Source organism: Coffea arabica, chromosome 8e, assembly GCF_036785885.1.
Source record: "Coffea arabica cultivar ET-39 chromosome 8e, Coffea Arabica ET-39 HiFi, whole genome shotgun sequence".
In the NCBI taxonomy this organism is placed as follows: Eukaryota; Viridiplantae; Streptophyta; class Magnoliopsida; order Gentianales; family Rubiaceae; genus Coffea; species Coffea arabica.
Window position 1 is genome coordinate 40,983,433 of NC_092324.1, and position 18,413 is coordinate 41,001,845.

An 18,413-nucleotide genomic window follows, 5' to 3' on the forward strand; every position below is an offset into this window, starting at 1 on the left:
AAAACAAAAAAAAAATGTGCTAATAGTGAAAAATGTGAAAGTGTTTAAATGAATTGTTAGCCCGCTGATCCATGAATTTTAATATTGTGATTTTGCTTAATAGTCGAACCGTTTGCTTATGGATGCTGGTTGAATATTTTATATTTTTAGATTAGTTAGTCATAAATTGAAAGAGCCCTTGATCTTGAAAGCTAACTGGAGAGATATTTCTTGAAAATTGTCACTAATACTTGACATATGTTTTAATTGTATCTTGGCAATAGAAGATTTGAATAATAACCATTGTTTGAATTTGATTGCTTGATTTGTGTTCTCATGCTTGAGGATAAGCATGGTTTAGGTACGGGAAAAATTAATAGGTAATAATTTGTTGCTAAATTTATAATTATTTTTCCCTTAATTTTAACCAAATATTATTTTAATCGATAGATTCTACTTATATTTGGTTAATGATGCTAATTGTAGGAAAAGGAGCAAAACGTGATTAAAAGTGATAATTTTTCAATTAATTTGATGGTGGCACGTTCGAGACCTACATTCAAGACCAAAAAGTCGGGATTTATATTGGGCAGTTTCCCAATCCAAGTTAAATTCCAAAACTTGACAGCTGCTGAAGTTTCCATTTTCTTTGGATTCCACGTCAGTCTCAAGTAATGGGGAGAGTTTTTAGGAAATTGAATTGTAATAGGAAACTCTTTAAGAATTTGATTGGTATTAGGAAACCAATCAATAAAGCAATTCGGCAGGGAGAATTCGGCATATAGCTCTTGCTTAGGAACAAAGCATAATTATTCTTGTTTTCTTGACCGATAGAGAGGAAGACAATTGTACGTTGCCGAAGTAGATTACCTTTTGGGATGGCTTGTTCTCCATTAATAGAGAACTAACTTCATATTTCTAGTCGAAAGCCAACTTGAAGGCGCGGTTTCAAATATCTGTGAGATCGAATTATTTTTATTTATTTCTTTTATTTATTAGTATTTGTACGTTTTCTGGTTTAACTTCTTATGATTGTTTTGCTATTTGAATGTCAAGGGCCCGATATTCGAATTAACCTAATAATCTACCGCCAGATTAATTGATTGAATCGGTAATTGTTTAATCAATTAACACCAGTGGCGACTAGCGTGATTGGTTTCATGTTAGGGAAACATATGATCTAACTTAAACAAACCCTCGTACGTGTTTATTGGTTAGGGTTGGGCTTTTCTAATTCTTAATGCAATCGTGGAATTAAATCTTACGGTCGTACCTAGAATTATTTCTTGGTTAGAGAAATAGTTAACGGTCGTACCTTGACTATCGAAAAAGTAAGGAAAGGTTGGTTGTTTATCGCGTGTATGACAATTATAACCAATCTAGTAATAAGTAATTGAATTATCTTTGCATCGATGATCAGTTGAATGGACCGTGTCTGAAAAGTTGCACCTTTGACAAAAGTCGTATTGGTTATTGATTAATTCCTGTTTATTTCTACTAGTTGTTTCATTAGTTGGTTAATTAGTTATTTTATATTTTTCAAAACCCCCCATGCTCTGAACTCTAGAAGAAACGAATTATCCCCAGTCCCTGTGGATTCGACTCTGCTTGCCACTGTCTACTAGTTAGTAATTTTGTCAGTTAGTCAATTCTAATATATCGGATTAAGCAAACTCTTCGGAGTCAGGGTAAATTAAGTAACACATTGCATATCCAGAGTCCCTGCTCCAGTACTTGGAATTGATTGTTGACTGCTTTTGGTGGTAGTTAGATTTTTATTATTGCACAGGCTCGACACCGATCAAGAAACCATATCATTCTTATTATTTCTAATAGCAAATACATTCAATTTAAACATCCCATTGCAAGGATAACCCTTGCCTACAAACATACCACCCTCAGACAAAATAAACTTGTCAACCTCAAATACAAGTTTAAAGTCAAATTTATTCAATAAACTAGCCGATACCAAGTTCTTACTAACTTTCTGTACATAAAACACATTTGTCAATGTTACAACATTGTTGGAAGTAAATTTTAATTCTACTTCTCCAATACCTTGAACTGGAATTGTAGCAGAATTTTTCATGTAAAAAACAATGCTTTCATCCACTGGTTTCATGGACTTGAAAAACATTTTATTGTTGCACATGTGTCGCGTAACACCAGAATCAACTCACCAAGTAAAATCATCTTTCAATCATATTGATCTCAGAGATCATGGCCACAAGATTTTTGCTTGTGTTGTTGGAAGACTCTTGCTTTTCCTTTTTATTTTTAAGAATCTTGCATTCACACTTATAATGTCCTTGTTTCTTGCAGTAGAAGCATTGTCACTTCTTCCTTTTCTTGGATTGATTCTTGGATTGTTGGCCCTTCTTGTTTCCTTGGGACTTCTTAGTTTGTCCCTTTTCAACCACATGCACTTTTGAAGTAGAATCTTTGTTCTTTTCAAGGATTTGTGTATCCTTCTTTTCTTGCATGCAAATTTTCTCTTCTACTCGAAGAGACTTAGCAAGAATCTCAAGAGAGATATTCTCTTTTTTATATTTGAGATCTTTCTTGAAATCTTTCCAAGAAGGTGGTAATTTGTCTACTATAAAGCAAACAATAATAAGTTCATCCATGTGCAAATTGTATTATGTGAAATGATTAAGAAACATTTCAATTTCACTAAATTGCTCCATAACAGATCTATTATCTGCTATTTTATAATTATTAAAAGAAGAGGCAAGAAACCTCTTACTTGTAGCATCTTCTTGCATGTACTTGGACTCCAAACGATCCCAAAGTTCCTTGATGGTAGTAATTAAATGGTAGACATCAAATAGGCTGTCACTCAGAGTATTAAGGATGTGACCATGGCATATTTCTGACATTTTCGGATGTCTTCAAGAGTTTCTTCATTGAGATTGATGATCGATGGCTTCGGGATGGTCAAAGCATAGACCACTTGGAGTGCCGTGAGAAGGAAATGAACATGTTTTTGCCTATGAATGAAATATCTTCCATCAAACCTCTCAAACTTGACAATGTTGGATGCCAACTCTTTCAAGGTACCAGCCATTGTAGAGTACAAATAAAGCCTAAAGATTGTTAGGATGGCTGAGGAGCTAGGCAGGATTGACCTGCCGCACATGCTAGTAGTGGAATTCTTTGGAGATGGGGGATGGAATACCGGGTTGCTATAGGCATGGCTACCAATGGGTTTGGTGCGCTAGGTCTAGGAGACTACCTTGTATCCGGATGAGATGGTATGGTTGGGGTCTCCGTCGGGACACTTCACAGTGAAAGATGGGTGGGAGGCACTGCGCCGAAGAAGAAACCTATCTCTGGTTGATAGGTTCGTATGGAATAGAATCCTTCCACTCAAAATCTCCGTCCTAGTTTGGAAAGTGCTACGTAATTTGGTCCTGGTGGAGGTGAATCTGCAAAGGCGAGGCATCACGATGGCATCTCAGTGTAGCTGTTGCTCTTTGCAGGAGAAATCCTCGAAGCATCTTTTTCTGGGTCGGCCAGTGGTGGAGCAAGTTTGGGACTTCTTTCGCGGACGGTTCGGTATCCTTGGAACTAACTCGCAGTCGGTCTCGGTGGAGTGTTTATCTTGGTTTTTTTCAACATCATTGGTCTTGGCAAATCATATACGAACGATTACGCCATGTTTAGTTTTATGGTGCATATGGCAGGCCCAAAATAAGGCACGGTTTGAGGGGGCTCGGTTGGATCCACAGGGGATAATTTGGGCAGTGGGAAGTATGGTGGAGCAATTAGGGAGGGCGAAAGTCTTTTCCATAGCACATTTCAAGGGTGACTCGGAGGACCCATGGGCTCGTTTAGCTACCTGGAAGCCGCAGGTGACAAGGCGCTTGGTGACCTCGTGGTTGCCGCCACCGAAGGGTGTGGTCAAGTTAAATACGGATGCCAGTGTGACAAGAGGGAAGGTATCAGGGGGAGACTTGCTGCGGGACCATGAGGGTAGATTGATTTTTGCGTCCTATAAAGAGTTCGGGGAAGTCGATGTACTGACTGCTGAGAGTAGGGCATTGTTGTAGGGTTTACTCTTCTATAACAGAGTTTGGGTTCAACAGTTATTGGTGGAGGTGGATTCGGCGGGACTCGTTCAATTGCTAGACTTAGAGGCCTTGGCAAAATGGCCGTTATGTAACTCGTTATGGCAGATTCGAGCCCTACTTCAGAGCTTCAATGCCACAGCTAGGCACATATTCAGAGAGGCGAACGCTGCGGTAGATAAGCTAGCAATGATGGATCTCCAGGGTGATTTTTACAGCATGACATTCCAGCAACTCCCGAGGGAGGTTAGAGCTACTTTGCTTTTGGATAGTAGGGGAACCCCTTTTGTTCGTACCCAAGGTGGGAGGGAGTAGCCCTCTTGTCGCACCTTGAGACCGATGTAGCCTGTAACTCTTTGTTCTCTGCCTTTTAGCAATGGAATAACTCTTTAATCAAAAAAAAAAAAATTCAACCTTAACTTCAGTAGCCACTCAAAGAAAAGCAAACACTTGTACTACCTATTACTTTGTACTTTCAAGTCTCAATACTTACATGTAAAAACAGGGACCACTGGTGTACCTATCCAATATTTGGTTGTAAAACAACTATAATATCAATCACTTCACACTTTAACAAAAACCACATAATATTTTATGGTAAAACAACTACAACATCAATCCCTTAACACCTTAATAAAAATCACAGGTATCCATGTCCAAAAAATGCTTGTGAACCAATTAGAAGGTGGTGGCTAAACAATTAGATTTAATAATACTGACCAATTGTGTAATTCTCCGACCACTACTTGTAAACAAAGGCTTAATTATAGAAAAACATTCGTGTGAATATATAATAACTACACTGAACCGACCAAAAATTTTATTGGCTTAACATTTAACAGGTTAACCATTCTTCTGTCCCTATAAATTACACAAATAAACAACAAATTATTTAAAATAAGCTAATTCATTACAAACCTATGCCACTCATTATTTTGTAATCATCCACAAAATATATATATGTATATTACAGCAACCCAACTTCTAATGGTTTCTTTAACAATACCCAACAAAACAGTAAATTCTTTATTTGTGGATAAAAAATTAAACAAGTCTTAATCTATTACTCAGATTTGGATTAGTACAATATTGGGGTTTTTACGCTTTAATTACAACACCACTCAAGTTTGTGAATTTTTTTTTCCAGAGACCCACCCCCTCTTTTTGAGGTTAGGCCTAGTCCCCCTCTTATAATGTTTTGCTTATTTTAATAAAATTATGGGTTGGCATCCATCTTTGTGTATGGGATTAGCCAAAAATATTTTTTTTCCTAGAAATATAGGAAAATAACCAGGCAGAATTAATCCAATTACAATTGCAATAAGCAAAAAGGCAAAACTACTGATATTGTCAAAAACCCAAACACATACCTCATGATGCGATGGTAATGAAGCCAATTTTCCTCAATTTCTTTAACCCACGATCTAAGTCTTAACTAGGTCAATGGATTTTGTTGGTGCATAATCTCTCTCCACTGGGTTCCTACAGAGTTGAGAATTGAAATCCTCAAGTTAATTTTGTTTATTGCTAGAACTTGATCTCCAAAAAATTTAAACTAAGAAGAACGGAGGACGAACGAACAAACCACTCGTTTTGCTCAAATTGAGATCTCCCCCTTTGAAATAGCTGATGGTTCCTCCAAACATGATCATACTTTTCTGTCTCATATTTCAGTTTTTTCCCTTATAACGACAGCATTTTCTTGTGGATTGGTGTTCATTGTCTAATTCCCATTTTTCAAATCTGGACCATAAAATTGCAGCAAATGGAAAGTAGGCCAAACTGTGAGGTCCCAGCCCCAGTAGATTCAATGTGAGACAGTACTCATGAATGGGGACACTATTATGTTTATGGTTCTATGTCTAATATTGGTTTGAGAAAGGAAAAATAAGTAGTAATATCTAGACAATAGCTCAAAACCTACTATCTAAAATTTCTGGATCCAGTCTGCATTCAACTTTACATATTGGTCTTATTTGGAGGATTTTCTCAGGTTTTTCTCTTGAACACTGGGTGCATGTAAAGACCATTTCATTTTAGACATTTTCGCATACCCGACATGGGGCGCGTAGAAAATTCTTAGCGCAAACACGATAAAATGCATGGTTTTCCTCAACTTCTCACTTCCAACCAAGAAGTCCACTAATCATTTTCTTGTTTCGCAATAGTACTAGAAGCACTTATATGTCTGTGCTGAAAAATTACCAAGTTCCTAGCTTCCAGAGATGATACTGTGTCGCATCAAAATCCAACCTGCAAAATTTAAGTTCCTCTCAATAAAAATAAAATATAAGGATAAAAACTGGAAAAAAAAACCCATTAGTATAATGCTGAATCAAGAATTCTAATTATATATTCCAGACCAGGAGTCCTATCACCGCTATAGAATTTTTTTTTTTCCTGGACGTAAACTGCATTTTATTGATAAGGAGCAGACACTAGAGCCAGTACGCATACGCTATCTACTTACATGACACAAAAATTTGCTGAGAAATTCCCACGCCAAGCTGAGCACCTCCGATCCACAGACCTTGATTACAAGTATATATTTACAACAGAAATTGTGGTGCACAACTATCTTTGGACTATAACAAAATTATAAAAAATGCTGATTAAAGGGAAAAAAGGAGGCTACTTATTAGGTATTAGGCCAACTATTTGAGATATGAAAAACTAATTTAATAGAAAACAAGAACTAACATGAATAATAAGTCTCACAAGAATTAATGTGGTTAATTACCAAGCCTATATCTATGAAGAAAACAAAATCTGTTCTTATTATGAGAGAAAAAAATTACAAAATTACAACTTGGTTCTCAAGTTTAACCTTGTGTAATCAATCTTTTCTACTAAGAAAACTCTCTCACCTCTTTTCTTCTGTGTCTCTTGTAGAATTCCAATCTAACTGTTTATTGAGAAAGTTACTAGGCCAAGAACCAAATAACAATAGGAAACAATTGCTAATTTCTAATTCATTCAACTAAGTAAATAATTAGAAAATTAATTTCTTCCACACAAAATAAGAAACTGGCTTAAAAGAAATTAACCAATTTGCTAGCACTACTTAACCTAAAAAGTGAAGACTTTCTTTTGAATACGGATTGAGCTAACACCGCTTTCTTGGCTCAAAGCTCCAAGGACTAAAACTAATTGGCAATTGATGTTGGAGTGGGGTTTGGACCAAGACTGTTTGATTTTTTCCAAACGGTAAAGTTACACACAAGTTAGATTAAAATTAGCCGAAACACTCCCAGGGTTGAACCTGAAGTTAGATTAAAACACCAAGACTGTTTGATGGGTTGATCTTTTATTGTTGTTAGCTTTCTATCTGTTCGGTACAGTGCTGATATTGCTCTAGAAGTTTTGCTGATGTAATAGGTTTTTTCCTTTGTAAATTTATATTGCATACATCAATAAAAGCAGCTTTCTTTTGCTTAAAAAAAAAGAATATGGATTCAACATCATATAATTTTGTGAAAGCTCAAATTAGGAGTGAATTAATGTTCTAGTTAGTTGGTTGGCTAGCTGTAAAATCTTCTTGGTAGTACCTTTTTCATTTAGTAAAATGGAAATTGGTGACGTGTGATTTTTTATTTTTAATAGTGTGAGTGAGAGTATTCGAATTTAAAATTTTTCACTTACACTCCATCCCTTTTTGTGGTTGTTTATTGGATCGTGAAAACCAAAAACTTATAGGACTCAAAATTTGTCTACTAACAGCTTGTTCAATCACTTGAAGTTGAAAAAGCTATTTGTCGAAGTTCTTTAAATGTCTTGGTGGGTAGTAAAGAGTCTCAACAGTCCCAACTGAATGACCGGAAACATTATTCATCATGTAGTCCTAGGCTGAACACGAGTACTGGATTAGGGGCTGAGCGAGCCAATTTGAGTGATCAGTTAAATAAATATGAATTTCGTGTCTAAAATTGACTAAGTTCTTTAACAGTTTCGTGTACAAATGCCCTTTGGGCTATTCCGTTTCCAATCTCTTGCTTGAACCCTTATCATGATGAAGTTGAAGACTCAGTGTGTACTATACTGATAATTCTAGACTGGGATTTGAAACGAAAAAAAAAATCTAAAGTAGGGTTTTGTGAAATAAAGAAAGACTTTATTGCCTCCAAAACAAAGGTCTTTGTCCTTTTTTTAATTCTTTTTTACCATTTACCAATTTTTTCTTTAATCTTTCTTGGCCCCTGATTAAATTTACGCTGATCAAAGTATGTTGTTAATTTCTAACTGCCGAGGCTGCAGGTTACCATATGTTTTGGCTTAGTGCTCTTATTTTAGTTCTGTTCCCCCATTGTCATGCCCGGCATGTCAAAGGCACAAAGCCACCGGCTGATGATTATTGAAAATTCTCAAACCACCCAAAAATTTTGCAAAACCACACAGCGCTACGTCACCCGCATAAAGGTCACACATGGTATCTTTTGCCATGTCCAATTTAAGATTCTTTTCTTTTATGCTCTAGTGCTGAGCATCTAATGACTATGCATTTTTATTTTCTAATGACTATCTTTTTTCCTTCAATTTGTTTTGGAAGTCATGCGATTATTCATGAGCATAGTTAAAAATATCATTGCGGTTATTTGTCATATTTAAAATTTAAATAACTTCTTTACCTTTTCTATAACTTCTCCCTCCCCATCCCCCCTCTCCAATTAAAGTAAAACTTACCATATGAATACACATATTCATGATTCTTATCTCTTTTTTTTTTTCTAATTTAAAAGATCAATAGTAATTCTCCATTTATCCCCTTGATGAGTCGAAACCAGAGCCTATCGATTACACGTGAAGCACCTGATCAGGTGACCTGTTGGTTACATTTCTTATCCCTCTTGTATTTTTGGCATGTTTGCAAATTAATTTTATTTTTTCAAAGAATCAACAACTAGTATCTGTATTAATGAGTGCCTAGTAGGCATTCATCAGCCAAAACCAAGAAAATTAACATATTCTGTCCAATGAAGTTACATTCCCGAAATAAAATCTCAATAAAGTCAACGACCTTACATATATGGAACAAGATATTCAAGTTTGTGGGCATAGTATGACAGTTAAATTTTGGAGTAAGGAAATTCCAAGAAAGAAGCTCTAAATAGGTAGCTGCATAGTCCTCAAAAATGTCTTACTAGTAAGAATTAGGTAAATAACCAAATCATTCAGCATATGACTATTTAAGTATGAGGACATAGGGTTGTTACAAAACAAATTTTCCTTAGGGCAACTTCAGAAATAAAATCTAATTTTTGCAATTTAGTCCCTAATAGATTTTTTATTTCTCAATTACAATTGTTTCTCTTCTTTAATTGCTAATTATGCTTCATTTAAATCCATTTGATTTGTAAATTCCAAATGTTTTATATTTATTTATATTTTTGTGCAATAATAAAGGGAATTTAATATATGTTTATATTCTCTTTTAAAGTGTTGTCAATTAAATTAGTGCATTGACCCATTTGTTGATTTTGGAAAAGTAGACAACTCCCCTTCTCCTCACTTAACTGCTACTTTAAAATGGAGGTACCCCCTATTATCTTTTAAATCCTTTTATGTGTTCCTATGTGCTTTTATGTGTTTATATGTTTTATGTGTTCTTTCTTTTATTTATTTATCTGATGCCTTTATTCATTTTTTATGTTTGTTTAATTTAAATCTTATGCTTATTTGGAGGGTATTTAAATGCCCAAATTCTAATATATAGGTTATATCCTCTTATGCAAGAAGTATAATTATATAAGTAATGTAATAAATAGGTTTTATTTTGGCAAGAAATGTAATTAGTTATATAAATGTAATATATAGGTTAGGTAGGATTATTATCTTATATTTTCCCTTTTATATTATAATTAGGGCTCTCAATGTAATAGTTAACTCTTGTTGCTTGCGTGTTTGTGCGTTTATGTGCTTACATGTTTTACTTGCTTTTTCTAGAATTTTACATCTAGATATTATGCCTATGTATTATGTGCTCTACATGCTCTATATGCTCTATATGTTTTTGTTTTAATTATGCTCTATATGCTTTTTTTTATTGATAATGAGTGTATGACGTTATCACATTAGTCCAAGCTAGTTTTGGCTATCCTCCCCAATTTCTCACTAATCCAATGGTAGTAAGAACTTGTAGAAATGGATTAGTCAAATACTAGACCCTTAGGCCATTTGTATACTAGATTCATATTTTATGTGGCATTAATTGTATTTCATGCATTTTTTTTTATTTTAGGTTATTTCCATTTACATGATATATCCTCTTATTCCCTTATCCCTATGTGCACAAATCATATCATTTAGACTTGCATTTCATTTAGATAATTAGAAAAATAGGTTAGTCTATTTGCTTGTTTAGGTTAGAAGATTCATTCTTTGAATATGAGAAATGGACGCGTATGGTTATTTTAGCCTTAACACGCTCTTACCCCGTCCCCTCGATAAGAAAAAAAATTGTGTTACAAATTTAGTTTCCCGTACTCATTATACTGCATTCCCTTCTCCTAGGTCATGTATATCTATTTATATCTCATAATTTTCTTTTTCGAGTCTTATTTTTTGCATATTCATGACTTCTTTAATGGATCATACTTGGACTTCACAATTAATGTGATTTGTATCAATTAAATTTCGAAAAGATATTTCGTTCCTTTCGATATCCCTAGGTCTAGATTTGCATCCATATAGAAATATCTAAATATGATAAGTTTTAGAGGTTAAATTAGAAAAATTTTTGACTAAATCTTGCAACTAGCCTTGATTAGGTTAAAAGAGTGTTTTAAATTTGAATCGATCAAATTTTTTACCTTTCCTTTTTTCAACCGTGGCTCCCGAACTCTTTTATTTCATTTTCAAAGATCTGGAGTTGTCTACAAGGGTTTTATTTGTTTTCACTTTAAAAAATATATTTTAGATGATTTGGTGCACCTAAACTCAATACCAAGTGGCGACTTTTTTTTTTCTAAAACCCTTTTTAAACAAATTTTTTAATTCAAACTATCACATTCTCTTAATCTCATTTTAGGCCCTTTTTCTTTATCTTTTAAAATCAAAAACTCATTTTTAAGCACCTCTCTTTTATTTAAAAAATGGCACGAGACCCCGAATCTATTATTATAACAGTGTTTTTTCCTTTCTTTTTGGGGTAATGTCTAGCGTGCTCTTAATATGATATTGACATGCCTAACATATCCTTATCTTCTTGTACTAATAATGATTTCAAAAAATACTCCTCCAATTATTCTGTTAGATTTACAATTCTTCTTCCAGTGAACAACCACTTCTATTAATTAGATTCCTATCTCTAAATTGGTAGTCTCTTCTCGAGTAAGTATTTAACTAAAACACGGTATCGTTTATAACTAGTAAGTTTTTTTTTTTCATTAGAATTGTTTAAACAAGCTTATTACATATCACTGCTGCACTTCTTTAATGCTGCAACTCCACCGACAATGACACACTAACGCATTCTGTGGAAGTACAATAATTCAGTTCAGTACGGAACGGACTGGTCCCAAAACTCCGTTATAGGACAAGAATGGTCCTGTCAATCAACGTTACTACTAGGGTAAATTCTGTAGTGTATTCACATATTTCAAAGACAGGTGTGGAAAGTAAATTATATGGCAAAGAAGCTGGCACGTAGCAACCTGACATGCACGGAGATGAAGGGAATGTTTCTAAAAAAGTAAGTGATGACCTATAACCCCGGTTTAGAAATGTGAATGTAGCGTACTGCAGAAGTTGGAAATGTATTGGGGTGTGACGGAATTAACATAAATATAATGGACCTACGAATAAAACATCGAAAAGGAAGCATAAGCAGTACTATCTATTTACGGGCATTACATCAACAAAATACTATCTATTTATGGACATTTTACTCTGAATCATTACATTTATGTAAAATACATAAATATGTGTAACTAAAATTGAAGAACTGTTACACTAATATTTTTACGAAAGGAAAATTGGTTGTCCTGTATTTAACATAAACTGATTTTTATGAAAGTAAAAAATATATTGCCCATAACATACCTATTCTTTATGATTTTTTTTTTTTTTTTTTTGCATTACATCAACAAAACACTAGCTATTTACGGGTATTTTATTCTGAATCATTACATTTATGTAAAATACATAAATATTTATAACTAAAATTGAAAAAGTATTACACTAATATTTTTACGAAAGGGAAACTAGTAAATTTTGTATTTAATAAATTTTAAATATGTGAAAGTAAAAAAGTTTTGCCCATAACATACCAACTCTTTATGAGTTTTTTGCATTACATCAACAAAATACTAACTATTTATGGGTATTTTATTCTGAATCATTGCATTTATGTAAAATACATAAATATTTGTAAATAAAATTAAAAAAGTATTATACTTATATTTTTACGAAAGGAAAATTGGTTGTCCTGTATTTAACATAAACTGATTTTTATGAAAGTAAAAAATATATTGCCCATAACATACCTATTCTTTATGATTTTTTTTTTTTTTTTTTTGCATTACATCAACAAAACACTAGCTATTTACGGGTATTTTATTCTGAATCATTACATTTATGTAAAATACATAAATATTTATAACTAAAATTGAAAAAGTATTACACTAATATTTTTACGAAAGGGAAACTAGTAAATTTTGTATTTAATAAATTTTAAATATGTGAAAGTAAAAAAGTTTTGCCCATAACATACCAACTCTTTATGAGTTTTTTGCATTACATCAACAAAATACTAACTATTTATGGGTATTTTATTCTGAATCATTGCATTTATGTAAAATACATAAATATTTGTAAATAAAATTAAAAAAGTATTATACTTATATTTTTACGAAAGGAAAATTGGTTGTCCTGTATTTAACATAAACTGATTTTTATGAAAGTAAAAAATATATTGCCCATAACATACCTATTCTTTATGATTTTTTTTTTTTTTTTGCATTACATCAACAAAACACTAGCTATTTACGGGTATTTTATTCTGAATCATTACATTTATGTAAAATACATAAATATTTATAACTAAAATTGAAAAAGTATTACACTAATATTTTTACGAAAGGGAAACTAGTAAATTTTGTATTTAATAAATTTTAAATATGTGAAAGTAAAAAAGTTTTGCCCATAACATACCAACTCTTTATGAGTTTTTTGCATTACATCAACAAAATACTAACTATTTATGGGTATTTTATTCTGAATCATTGCATTTATGTAAAATACATAAATATTTGTAAATAAAATTAAAAAAGTATTATACTTATATTTTTACGAAAGGAAAACTAGTAGATTTTGCATTTAACAAATTTTAAATATGTGAAAGTAAAAAAGATTGCGCCCATAACATACCAACTCTTTATGAATTTTTTTGCATTACATCAAACAACTACTAGCTATTTATGGGCATTTTACTCTAAATCACTACATTTATGTAAAAAATATAAATGTTTGTAATTAAAATTGAAAAAGTGATACACTTATATTTTTACAAAAGAGAAATTGGTAAAATTTGTATTTAACATAAATTAAATATGTTAAAGCAATATTAAAGGTGATTTTATTAGTTACTTAATTTGTTGGTAAGAAACAAGGCTTCTTTTGCAAAATTTGTTCATTAGATTTTTCCAAATAATTAGGATATAAAGGTAAATTTTCACAATCTTTTTGTTAGCAATAGACCCTAATTTCCTCCTAGGCAGTGACGAAGCCAAGATTTTTTCCTTGGAGGGAGGGCCAAAATGATTGACAAATAAAATTATTTTAATATGTTATGTTCAAAATAAATTTCATCTATTTAAATATATGGCATCCTAAAATATCAAATATTAACTTTAATTATAAAGGTATGTCTATTTAATAAATATGTAGTATAGTCATAACTAAAATTAAGACAAGAAATAACACTTGATTAAATATCTTATAGAAAAAAATGCACTTTTCATCCTCAAAGTTTGGGTGGTTGGCCAATTTTATCCTCAAAGTTTCACCCCCAAACATATTGCATCCTCAAAGTTTCGTAATTTTGGCCAATTAAGGACAATTGACGAGAAATGAAAAATTGATCGTTAGAACCAACGATTTTACCCAATAAAAAATGGGCAAAACTGAATGGAGCCATTTTTAAAGGAATAATTGCAACGGACAAAAAGCTCAATTCTTCTCCTTCTTCCCTCTGCCTTTCTGCAACCCCAAAATGTTTTTGCCAATTTTTGGAGTTTTAACGACCGTTATACAACTTTCAAAACAAATAAATTCATTCTAAATTTTTATTTGGGATTATTTCATAAACCAAATCGTGGTCACTTTCCGTAAAGTATCACTTTCCCATAAAAGACTAGCTCTTTATGGCTTTTCTCCATTATAAGAACAGAGTACTTATTTTTTCATAATTAAATTTATTTATCAAATAAAATAAAAATAAATCCATTTTCTAATAAAAGACTAGCTCTTTATGGCTTTCCTCCATTATAAGAATAGAGTACCCATTTTCTCATAAATAAATTTATTTATCAAATAAAATAAAAATAATCTATGTTTCAATAAAAGACCAACTTTTTATAGCTTTCCTCCATTATCAGAATAGAGTACCCATTTTTTCATAAATAAATTTATTTATCGAATAAAATAAAAATAAACCCGTTTTTTAATAAAAGATCAGCTCTTTATGACTTTCCTCCATTTTAAGAACAGAGTACCCATTTTTTCTTAGACAAATTTATTTATCAGATAAAATAAAAATAAACCCATTTTTTCAATAAAACATCAGCTCTTTATGACTTTCCTCTATTATAAGAATAGAGTACTCATTTTGAAGGCAAAAAGGAATTTATTTATCGGATAAAATAAAAATAAACTCATTAATGTCAATATTGAGATATAGCAAAATGTTGGCCCACCTCTCAATGTGATTTTCAATGGGATAAGATTTGCACAGTACATATAGCAAATTGTCATAGCCCATGTTCCTTCACATGTGTGTAGAGGCGGTAATTGTCATGGATTGCTTACAACTTATTCCCTCCAAACCTTTTCTTATAATGGAGTTTCTGATTTTATCCAAGTAAAAAATTATTTCAGTGAAAAAAGGAAAAATAGAAAATTTATGGAGGAAAGTCACAAAGAGCTGGTGTTTTATTGAAAACCATCGACCCCTTACCAAAGACGATCAAATGCAGCTAAATGATTTTCTTGCAAGAAAGTTGCCGAAAGCAGCTTTGTGACTGTAGTTGCTACTTTTTTTTTCAACCATTTTTTTAGCAAGAGGTATCATTAATGTCAATATTGAGATATAGCAAAATTTGTATACGAAATAACAAACCAATTTGTCATTACAAATACAAAACGAGCAATAATATATTACAACCAATACTATCAACAGTACAAAGCACAAAGATACTCAAATCAAATTCTAATTGGGCTTTAATATGTACAACCAAAATTGCTAGGGATAACAAATGCTAAGATAGACCCTGTGCCAATATACAATGAGTATCATGTTTGCATTAATTGGCGAAGTCCATAATCGAAGTAGCTTGTAAGAGCTTCATAACCATATCATGTTTGCTCTCCTCCACCATTTTTTATTTCTTCAATTACATGCGTATCCATTACTGAATAAACCAAAACACAGAGTCAAATACTACTAGAGAGACGCGACTACATATATAAACCTCCTTGGAGGAAAAGAAATACTCTGTACAGATTATAAATCAAATGAAAATGACATTTTACATTTCTGTTGGTCAGAAACTTTTAGTGAATATCAAATTTTGGTTCAAGACTATTAAAAGGACCGGTTACCTGAGCTGGGTAATGGTGTTTCATGTCTTCTCGAGGTCTACTAACAATGTCTTGTTCATTCCTCGAAGATGATGATTGACCACCTGATGGTGATGCTGCATCCCCTCAAGTTGAAGAAAGTGGGACTCCCATGATTGTTCAAATCAAATGCAGCTTTGTTTTCTCAGCTTATGCAGTCTCATATTTAGTTTAAATTAATGTGGGGGTGGAGAACAAAAAATCCTTGCTATTATTTTAACCATCAATAAGTTATGACAAATGTAAAATATTTTAGTTAGAAAAATTTTAGCTTATGCAGAGTTTATTTTTTAAAATGCCCATAAATGCAATGACCATCATAAGTGTTATTTCAATGTAGATATATTGGACCCAACTTCTTGAGCCCGCCATCAAGAACCTCCCGTACAAGCTTATGCTTTGCAAAATAACACTTTGCTACCAAATCCCCTTCATATCTTGACTTATACTAGAAATTAGAACAAAGACATGCAATCAAAATTAACGAAATCATAAGCAATCCAATAAAACAAGTTTCTAAAATCCATGATCCAATGCAAATGTATAAATATATCTCCCAGGTCCCAATTCGCAGAATAGTTGCTGGAAAATTTGAAGCCTTGAGCTTCTCAGAGGAACCAAAAGCAGCGGCCCCTTTAAGCTCTTTTTTACTTGAACTTGCACCCTTAGGTGAATTAGCTTGAGAAAGCCTCATTTGGATCAATTCCAAAAGGGAAGGACTTTTCCTCAGCCTCAATCCCAATGGACTCGGCTCGTCTAATGGGTTATACTGAGCCGGCGGTGCCACCGGAAAGCCACCCACTTCCCCACTTCCCTGCTGCTACAGCCAAACCCCCCTGAAAGTACATCAGAAATTGAACTTTCCAATCATACAGACAAGACCACATAGAATAAAATCAGGAAAAAAAAACCCAAAATTCACACAAACTCCTAAACTGATAGATGTCCAAGATCCAATTTTGACGGGGCCGTTTTCATTTTGCCTTCCAGTAAGACCCATTTCTCTACTCCAACTGAGATAAGCATTTCACTCTAATCCACTGAAGTAGAAGTCTACAATTTCAAAAAGTTTTTCTTGCGATTGTTAAATTGACCAAAAATGCAAGAAAAAGGCAATTGACAAAACAGAGATGAAAATAACATATTAAAAAACCTACACCATCGCTTTTCCTTAAAGTCTGCCATTGCATCGGAAGGGTCTTTAAAGTGTGTCCATGATTGTATAAATTCAGATCTAGATGCTAGAGAGGAAGAGGGGAACCATATGTCTATGGAAAACTGAAAATTGATAGAGAGGGAAAGAGAGATAGAAGGAGAAAGGTGCAGGGGAGGTTGCGATTGAACTTTCGAGCGCTCTGATCTGAGAACAATATTTGGGAAAGTAGCCTTGTAAGTATGGAAGGTTTGGAATTCATGTGGTGCTAGGCTTGACAAGTGCTGTGCCGGGAATGGTTAAAAAATTTTCAATGCGCGGCTCTGCTAAAAATTGGAAGGGAGCAAAATTTTGAAATTTTCACAAAAAAGCACCCATGATTTCTCACCAATAACATAGAAACTTTGGCCCACTAGAATTAGTATTTGGAGGGAAGCTTTCCCGCTCTCCTTTTGGTGAGAATTTTAAGCGAGAAAAGTCCTTGCCCTCGCAGAGTATATGATGGCTCCAATTTTTGGTGAGGTATTGTCCTTTTCCTTGCTATAAGCCTCTTAAGAGCGTCAAGCTTTCTATTTCTTCCTAAAGTTGTTGTCGCTAATACCCTTTTTTGTTGTAGTGAACGAGCACTAGCATACGTGCATACGCTTTAATTATTTTTACCCCCCATTTATTTTTCTTTTAGTGGCTTGTCACGCCACTCCACCCTATTAGGATTAGGTGACCACTTGGACGTGTGATCACGACACGATGTGTGTGTAGCACGATCCGATGGGTCACTCAATCTTCCGCTTTAAGCTATGGGTTGATAGCCTTTAGCTTTTCGTCGAAGGTTGAGGATTTTGATAGATTCACTCAAACACGTAGCCGTGACACGATGTGTGCGTAGCGGTGTTTGGGGAATCGCTCGAGCCACCGACAAAGAACCTTGGGATTGATGACCCTTGGTTTCTAAGTCTGAAGGCTCGGGGACCTAAGCTTATCGAGTCTAGATGCATTAGCGAACCCCACCCTCATGCATCCATATTAGAATTGCCTTAGGGTAGAGTTGGCCTTATCCTGAGCTAGGGACACTATTCACGAGGGGAGGGGTCCAACCCCTTTCTCCCTTTTCTTGCTTTATTTCTTTGTATTGATTTCGTTGCTACAATGTGTTATGTGTATTTATCTGGCTGAACTAACTTTTCTTGGTTTTATGTCCCCATTGCATTCACAAACCCTATCAAATAAGAGGTCTGGCATGACCTTCTTTTAGAACCTACCCTCGTAGATAGGTTATTGCACGTTTAAGGATTTTGGTATATTGCATTCATAGATTTTGGTAATTGCATAGCATTTTAGGCCTACCCTGGCAAATAAAGGGTTCCTTAGGTCACGTTTCA

General features: G+C 33.5%; 1 long non-coding RNA gene across 1 annotated transcript; it reads right to left on the reverse strand.

The window, feature by feature from the left end:
- Positions 1-15,332: 15,332 nt before the first annotated feature.
- LOC140012571 (uncharacterized) lies at positions 15,333-17,533 on the reverse strand. Its single transcript, XR_011819750.1, has 2 exons — positions 17,039-17,533; positions 15,333-16,934 (listed from the first exon to the last, which is right to left on the reverse strand). It is a non-coding gene; the product is annotated as an uncharacterized lncRNA (long non-coding RNA).
- Between the last annotated feature and the right edge of the window lie 880 nt (positions 17,534-18,413).